The 9,247-nt window shown below is 41.9% G+C and overlaps 1 long non-coding RNA gene across 1 annotated transcript; it reads left to right on the top strand.

The window, feature by feature from the left end:
- The first annotated feature begins 2,778 nt into the window (after positions 1-2,778).
- LOC115099069 lies at positions 2,779-7,605 on the top strand. The gene is made up of 2 exons (XR_003858678.1): positions 2,779-2,970; positions 7,489-7,605. It is a non-coding gene; the product is annotated as an uncharacterized LOC115099069 (long non-coding RNA).
- The last annotated feature ends 1,642 nt before the right edge of the window (positions 7,606-9,247 follow it).

Below are 9,247 nucleotides of genomic sequence, written 5' to 3'. Positions count from 1 at the left end.
CTAAATCAAAACTCATTGCAACTGACACATATTTCACACTATATCCTTATTGCAGTGCATGTGAGGACCTTCATAACACCCCATGGTTGCTGAAATTTGTATTCAGCGTTTTCACCGTTTTATGGGTCATTTATAATCATCGGTCCTTTTCTGTGAAAGTGATTGCTTCAAAAGTGAACAATTTTTTTCAAAACATTTTACTTTTAGAACATTTTTTAATTTCTCTAAAGAGTAAGAAAAAAGAAAAAGTACTTTCCCATCCTTATGCTCATAGATGTGCCCAACATGATATCACGTTTCTTGTGAACTGCTCCAGGGGCTTTCTTGTTTTTTTGGGAAACACTATAAATTCTTTAATAATCCATCTTCTCACTGATTCTTACTCATATGAGGCTTTTCAAAGTATACAGGTTTTGATTTAGAGGATTTTTTTTAACAATGTCTATGCCTGTTGCACCCTTTTTACCTTTGTAGCTGCTCTTTTCAGTTTTTTTCTATTTTTCTCATTTTTATTAAAGTTTCCCTTTTGAAAGTTTAGCGCTAGAGCCATTGATTAACTTACTGTCCCCTTTTCAGTCATAAATTCAAATTGATCATATTATGATCGCTATTGCCAAGTAGCCCCACCACTGTTACCTCTCTCACCAAATCCTGCGCTTCACTGAGAATTAGATCTAAAATTTCTCCCTCTCTCGTCAGTTCCTGAACAAATTGCTCCATAAAACTGTCTTTTATTCTATCCTGGAACTTTGTCTCTCTAGCATGTCCTGATGTTTCACTTACCCAGTCATTATTGGAGTAATTGAAATCTATATAAGAACAGTTAATTAAGTGCAACGAACTACACTTGTCTCACAAAACAAACGTCGCATAAATTATAATTTTTTAAGTTTTTTTGATGTGCATAGAATTTATCTGGAACAGTGGACCATCATAACACCCTTGGTTATTTAGGCAGTAAGCCACACTTTTAACCTTACAGGGTCATGTGTAATCATCGGTCCATTAAATGTCTTTTTACTTCTTTATTTAAATGTTCTCTTTTTTCTCTTTTTCTCTTTGTTATAATTAATAAAATCTTTTGCAATCTGTGCCCAGTCAGTGGGAATATGCTGGTGGGGTGGGGGGCAGTGGAGAAGTCTAGATAAGCTACAGGCACAGAATCTTTTGAAATCTCCCATTATTACTGCACTACCAATTTATTTAGCTTCCCTAATTTCTCTTAGTATTTCATTATTTGTCTCACCATTTTGGCCAGGTGGATGGTAGTATACTCCTATCACTATTCTCTTCCCCAACACATAAGGGATTTCTAACCATAAAGATTCGATTGTACATTTAGTCTCATGCAGGATCTTTATCCTGTTGGATTCTATGCCATCCCGGACATAAAGTGCTACCCCACCACCAAGATGCTCCTCTCTGTCATTGCGATATAATTTGTACCCTGGTATAGCACTATCCCATTGGTTATCCTCTTTCCACCATATGGGTTCCAACAGTCATTTTGTTTTTTGCAAGGGTTTTCTGGTTGGCACCAAAGCAATGTACATAAATATAATGCACACATTGTTTTAAGTGATGTCTTTACCTCAGATGACTGTACTTTGAATTTCAGGTAAAATATGTTATAAATGCATACATTTTAATTGTGTTTGGGGAGGGCAAGGTGGTGGGGAAGAAAGGAATGCAAGGCTGTAAGACTTGCCTTCGATTCCTAATACTTTTGCATCATCCCCGGCTTTGCTGGCTCCACATGGGAAAGCAGAGTTCCACCTGGAGCTGTGCTGCTGTAGGTCACTGATTCTCCCCAGTTTCAGCCAGGGCTTAATGTTTTTTTTAAGTCCAGGGAACAGCATGGATTGCTTCTGGTTCCTGCTCCCCATGTGCAGAGTAGTAGCCTGGGGAATCATGAAAGCAGCAGACTGTGTAGTACCCAGTCAGTGGGAATATGCTGGTGGGGTGGGGGGCAGTGGAGAAGTCTAGATAAGCTACAGGCACAGAAAGGAAGGGGGTGAGTCAGGAGGAAGTGCATGGGCAGTGCTGATGAGGTTTTATGGGAGGTGACTGAGAGGGGCAGCGGGCTGTGGAACCTGTGGGTCTCCTGAAGAGTGGGGGAGTGGAGAAGGGTTGCGGATGGGTAAAGGGAGGGGCTGCTGCAGGCTGGGGAAGGGCTGGCAGCAAGCAAGAGCTTTACACAGTGATGTGGCAGTGCCGGGGGGGGGGGGGGGGGGCACATGAGGAGCAGTACCACGACAGCAGAGTGTGTATATGCCTGAGAGAGAGACTGTGTGAATGTTTGTGTGTCTCTCTGACACAAAGATGCACACTCTCTTTCTTGCTGCCAGTGTGTAGGTGTGTCTTTGTGTCTGAGAGCAAGAGAGTGTGTCTGTCTTTGTGAGAGACACCACACACTGAAGGAATGTGTGTATGTGCCAATAAAGTTTCCTCACTCTGAAAATATGTCTGAATAACTGAGCACGTGGAGCGTAAGTGTGTGTGTGTGCCTGACACTGGTTGGCAGTGTGGTTCAGTACTTGGCAGCTGGTTCAAGAGCGGATTGATTGACAAGAGACTTTAACACTATACCAGGATATCTATCTATATATACAAGATGTAACCAAACTCATGGGGGGGACCCAATCAATTGAATCGATGGAAGAAGGACTACAGCTCTGTTTGCTCATCCCTGCTCAAGGCTGTCCTCTAAGTCTTATTTAGGAAAAATGTAAAATTTTATTTTGCAGATTTTTGGCTCAGTTCTGCCAGGCTGCAGGTCACATGATGTCTTTCTAAAGGGTCAGCTGTTGAAGTATGCACTGCAAGGAAAGTCTATGAGGGATTCAGGTATCCTGTGGGCCAGTTTTGAAAAAAAAATACCCCGGGCTGATATTTTCTGCAATCTACCCCTGGCCAGGAGATACGGGCATGTCTCAGGCTGGCACACACTGCGATGATTTTAAAAAGCGTGTGAGTACAAGCACAAACCAAGATTTTAAAAAGGACAGAGTGTGGTTGTGTTCTGGGCGGGGCATGGGTGTTCCGGGAAGTTGTCTTGAAATGTACACATGCTGGGGTCCCCTACTACATAACTTTACTTCTGCTATGGTCAGCGTGTAAGAATTACAATAATAAAAAAAAAAACTAGGCAAGTCAGTAGGGGTTTTAAGGGTTGAGATTAAAAGGGTAAAAGGGAGGCTACATAATAGAGGGGGTTAGGAAGTCTGATTGGTTAACTGGGCAAACTGGAAACAAACTGAGAAAAAGGGCTGTTGCGTCGGTGCTCGTATGTAATAAAATCCCCCCCACTTATGCGGCAGAGCTGGCATTTGCATGCACATGTGCTTTTCCATGTAAAATTGTGCGCACAAGAATGCACATATAGCCGATTTTATACCATGCGTGCACATACATGCATATGTTATAAAATGGCTGCATCCATTCGCCAGTGCCAATTTGAGACAAGTAGCACCATGGAGCGATATAGAGGCATTATGACATTTTCCGTTTTATTAACCATTCCCTTCCTAATAATTCCTAACATTCTGTTTGCTTTTTTGACTGCTGCAGCACACTGAGCCGACGATTTTAAAGTATTATTCACTATGATGCCTAGATCTTTTTCCTGAGTGATAGCTCCTAATATGGAACCTAACATTGTGTAACTATAGCAAAGGTTATTTTTCCCTATATGCAACACCTTGCACTTGTCCACCAACATTGTTCTGAGGAGAAGTGCCCACTGATGCCACCTCACTGGGCTTCACAGTCATCAGCCCATCAGGAAACACACATTGTAAAGTCAAAGCAAATGTCATAGAATGTTATGGGTGTTTTAAAATATCATAACTTTGGATCGCTGTACCTCGAACATCTTAAAGTCGAGCACTTCCTGTATTAAGTACTGAGAGCTATAAGTACTTTCATATTCATTTTCCTACAGTATTCTTAGTTGTGTGTGTGGTTTTTTTTTTTAAATACTGATTCGATATAACATTTCTGTTAATGGGTTCTAAGGCTACAATCCCTTTCTGAGGTGCGTGTGGTTAAACATTAAAGCTGGCTAAATTTCTGGGGTTGTATAATTGTTCCATATCTTCGCCAGTGTCCTGCAGGCAAGGCCCCCAAATTATGGTATAATCTGAGTATTTTTTCTTGGCTAAAAAAGTAAACTTTTCCATTGTAAAGTTGTATCATACAGCTATAGGTCAATCCAACAGTGAAGGTTTGTGAGGGGAACTCCAAGCTCTTGCTAGTGCGGCTGGTTTTGTCCAGGTATTGGGAGCCCACTAAAAGCATTAAGGCGTCATAAGGCAGGATCGTGGAGCCACAAAATATGAGCTCTTTCCAGTATGTCATTTTCATCTTATGGGGAAGAACATTTCTATATTGCCACATACTTTTCAGCATCGATCAGAGACTTCCTTCAGACCTTATGTAACTGGTCGGGGTAAGAACCACCTCTTAGTGGTTTGAAGTCACTTCCTGCATTTAGGTACTTGTGGAGTTTTCCTGCTTGACCTTTTCAGAATCTCAGGCCAGGTCTCTTGGTATCTTGCATCCTTAAGATTGTGGCCATGCTGTCCAATGTTTATCAGGTCATTTTTCTATTTCCACCAGAGTATTATGTAGATTCTGGAATCTAGCCTTTAGTCTTTGTCTTCCTTGACAAAAGTTATCCAAACTATATAAGGCGTCTGTGTACCTTAAGAGCAATCTGCTTGTTTATTTCAAATTCTGTACATTTAAGACAGATGTCCATGCAAGTGTACTGATATACTACAACATAAGACACTAATTCCATTTTGTGAATATTGCCACAGAAGTAAAAGCAGTTGATCCTAGTTTTAGAGTCTTACTGGAGGACTTTGACCTAGATTGTTACAAGAATTTCTTAATATTTTCAAAATCTTACCTGGGACATAGTAACCTTATTGAACCTCAAAACAGATTACAGCTAATTTGCCTCGTCCTAATTGTAATCTATCTTCTATTCAGTGATGTATAATCTACATTCCTAGTTGCACATTCTTACAGTTTGTACAAGAAGCCTTATATGACAAGAAAAATTATTCTAAATTATTTTAAATTAAATTTTTATGGAAGATATTGATAGTTTCATATAACATAAAGGCTGTTACTATCCCAGTATACAAAGCCTCATGATTCACCAACCACCTTCCTCACTGTAATGTCCATATTTTTATTAAGAAAATTTTTGTAAAAAATAAATAAAAATAATTCCTTGAAAATTTGTGCAAACGTGGCACTCCTACATTAATCTAATATCAATCCATGAAATAACAATATTCTGGCATCAAGCTTTTAAAAAAAAGGCATCAAAAGTTAATAACTCTACTTACATATTCAGTGAGCATTAGGGATGTGAATCGTTTTTGAACGATTAAAATTATCGTCAGATAATTTTAAAATCGTTCTAAATCGTTAGAGTGCACGATACAATACAAATGCCCCCGATTTATCGTCAGGGGCATTTGTATTGTATCGTTAAATAGGGCACGGGAATTATTTGGGGGAGGGCGGGAAAACCGGCACACCAAAACAACCCCTAAACCCACTCCGACCCTTTAAAACCAATTCCTTACCCTCCCCCACCCTCCCGAACCCCCCCAAAATGTTAAGTTACCTGGTGGTCCAGTGGGGGGGGGGGGGGGGTGTCCCGGCGCAATCTCCCGCTCTCGGGCCATCTGCGCCATTTTGGCTACCACTGATAAAAATGACGCTGATGGCCCGATAAAAAAAAACCCCACCCCAACCCTTTACAAATTACCCCTTTCCTTCTCCCACCCTCCCGACCCCCCCCAAAAACCTTTTACATGTACCTGGTGGTCTAGCTGGGGGTCCGGGAGCCATCCCTTCAATCATACCCTCGTTGCCGGTGCCGGTGCTGGAGGTTTCAAAATGGCGCCAATCGCCTTTGCCCTCACTATGTCACAGGGAGTGACGGTCGCTCCCTGTGACAAAGTGAGGGCAAAGGCGATCGACTGCCAGTATGGCACCAATGTTTTAATTTTTGGATGCTATTTGTATCTACTGTTCTGAAATATTTTATTGGTATTTGAGAAATTTAAAATAAATTTTTTATGAGTTTTTAATTAATGGATCTTCGGTTCACCAGCTGTTTTGAAATATATTTTTTTTAATATGTTTATACTAATGTATATATTATATTTCTTGATTTTATTGTTCAATGTCAGGATTGGTTATAGTTTCTGTTTTTCCATTGTTACACTGCATAGAGACTGACTTGTTGCAGTTTTCCTATTCAGTTTTGGCCTGCATGTTCTATTTATACTTTATGATTTCTTTTTCCTGTATTTGGTGAGGGTCTGCCTGTCTTCTGCATGTGTGATTGAAATGAGAGATTCTGCTAGCATGTAGGAATTTATAACAGCTTGGTTTGTTCTGTTTTCTAAAATGAGGTGATTTGGTGTTTTAGGGCCTGGTATAATATTTGCAGTGTTGCCTTTTCATAGGTAGGGTTGTTACATTTTTAAGTGCTGACAGTTAGTGCTGTTTTGGTGTGGGAGGTTTATTATATTTTAATTGTAAATTACTCATGGCTTTCTGAGGGTCAAGCCCACACCTAACAAACATTACAGTAGCCCTAATGCCATATGGGTTCCAAGTGTCTTTTTTTTGTAGGGTTTTCTGGTTGGCACCAAATAAGTGCTTGCAAATACTTGTGATTTTTTTTTATCTCAGAAGACTGTACTTTGAATATTCTTTTTCATGTAAAATCTATTATAAATGCATAATTTTTAATTGTGTACGTGGCGAGAGCAGGAGGAGGGGGTGCAAAGGTATAAGATTTGCCTAGAGCATCCAATACTCTTGCACCAGCAATGGGTTCCAGGGGAGGGGGTGAAGATCTGGAGGGTAGAGGGTGACAGTGTTTAAAGTTTAGGGTTGCTGGAAGGAACTGGGCTTTTTTTGACAGGCCCAAGACAGAGAGTGAATAAAGTGTGTGTGTGGGGGGGGGGGAGCACAATAATTGTTTGCACAGGGCAGCAAAAAAGCTAGCACCGGCCCTGGATGGACTATGTGGTCATAGTGACATTGAAGGAAGATAAGTCTTGCAGCTGAATTTTGAATAGATTGCAGTGGAGAAAGATAGTTCGGTGTGAGGCCTGTGAAGAGCAAGTTGCCGTACTTAAGAACATAAGATTTGCCTTACTGGGTTAGTCTTAGGGTCCATTGAGCTCAGTATCCTCTCTCCAACAGTGGCCAATCCAAGTCACTAGTATCTGGCAAGTACCCAAATATTAAATAGATCCCATGCTACTAATGTGGGCAGCAAGCAGTGGCTATTCCATATTGATTAGTAGCAGTTTATGGACTTCTCCTCCAGGAATTTGTCCAAACTTTTTGTGACACCGTTTACTAGTGACCTCTTGCCTCATACTTTTCATGTGCCCTCAACACCTCTAACATTCAGAATCTTTTTTTTTTTCTTCTTTCCTATAGGCACAACCCCCAGTTTCCTCTGGAAGTTCAAAGGTAGATATTGTAGCAGGAGTTTTGGAAATTATGCAGCAATTGTTTGGCATATTTCGATATTAAATAAAGCTAATGTCTTTTTTACTTTATAAAAGTAAAGTTATTTTCTCCCAACACCTACCCTCCCCCCCCCCCCCCCCACACACACTAGCCTGTCCATTCTTTCACTCGCTCAAGCACACAAACACCCCACACCTCCTCCGATCCCTTCACTCACACATGCAATAAATCCTTTCTCCAGTTCTGTTGAAATCTCAAGGAAAACAGAGGATATTGTGATGTCATTGAGCCTTTTGAGGCTCAATGTGTTATGGTTTTGATGAATTTGTGAACCATGGGCCGAGGTGAGAGATGCCTCTGTCCATAGGGAGGAGCCCCGTGGGCCTCACCGTCGGTGAGCATGGTCTCAGCGACATAGGACACAGCTGTGAGAGAGACTTTATTAAGGAGAAAAGATAGTACATAACCCGAGGAGCGGGAAATGTAATAAACACAGTCTTAGAGCAAATACAGTGGTCAGGATGATGATGTAGATACGAAGGTCCGGTAGTGGCCCGCAGCGTGGGGTACACTCGGGGATTCCTGTAGGCTGATGTAAATACCTTTGAGTGTAGATCTGGTAGTGGCCCGCAGCGTGGGGTATGCCGAGGAAGCTGTACTATAGGTTCCAAGGAGGCAGAGGTTGGTGATACAGGAATCAGGCCTTAGAACTTGTATAGATGGAGCAATATCCTGAGGCACAGAATGAGTAGCGTAGACAGACTGAAGAACGGTAGTGGCCCAAGGAACGGGATATGCCATGGAATCTTCAACAAAGTGGATAGAAGTTGATGAATGTACTCAAACAAGGAAGTCCCAGCAGAGATACACGAGGAGCGGGTCAGGAAGTCCCAGGCAGGAGGGCCCTCCGAGGAGCGGATAGCCAAGACGCGGAAGAGCCCCCGTGGAGCGAGTACTCAGAGCATCCGAAAGCCAGGAGGAGAGTCTGGAACAGAAGATCCAAGTTAGAGCGGATTTAACAAGCGAGAGAACTCTTTGCTAACTCGTCTTAGCAATGGGCCAGACAGTATAAGTACACTAGTGGTGTTGATGTCATCGGGAGGGGACGCCTCTGAGGTTCCCGCCATGACGTATACATAAGGAGGCCCTGCGCGCGCGCGCCTAGGTGATGCCGGAAGTAAGATGGTGGTCGACAGCGCCCACGCTGTCCCGGGGATGCGGGGAAGTTGGCGTTGGTTGGCGGAGGCCGCCATTCTCCCAATGATTGATGGTGCAGGGAAAAAAAGAGGTGAGCATGAGAGGTCGCAGCCGTCTGCGACCGACTGGCGCAACACAATGGTTAATGCTTATGGTCACAGGTGCCTCTATTTCTTGCTTAGTTTCCTACAGAGAGAAAAAATGTGTTTGATGATGTGCTTGTTACACAAAAATTCACATAACAGACATTGTTATAACCATGTGAAAATTTCAGAAAAAAAAAAAAAAAGAAGGAAATGGACTACCATGAAAAGTTCACACATCTTATCTTGGTGTCAGATAATCATCCTCAGCTGCAAATAGCAGATGCAAGTAAAAAGTAAGTAGATAGCCACACACAAGCAATGTGAGGTTTTCATTTATTTGGATTTCTTACCAGCCTTTTGAGTAAGAAATCCACTCAAAGTGGTGGTGCACCATCTTAGAATAGCAGCATATAGTCCGAGATCAGTAGCAGCTTAACAACAGA

This window comes from Rhinatrema bivittatum, chromosome 9 (genome assembly GCF_901001135.1).
Source record: "Rhinatrema bivittatum chromosome 9, aRhiBiv1.1, whole genome shotgun sequence".
Taxonomy (NCBI): Eukaryota; Metazoa; Chordata; class Amphibia; order Gymnophiona; family Rhinatrematidae; genus Rhinatrema; species Rhinatrema bivittatum.
This window is presented reverse-complemented; position numbering and strand designations above follow the sequence as displayed.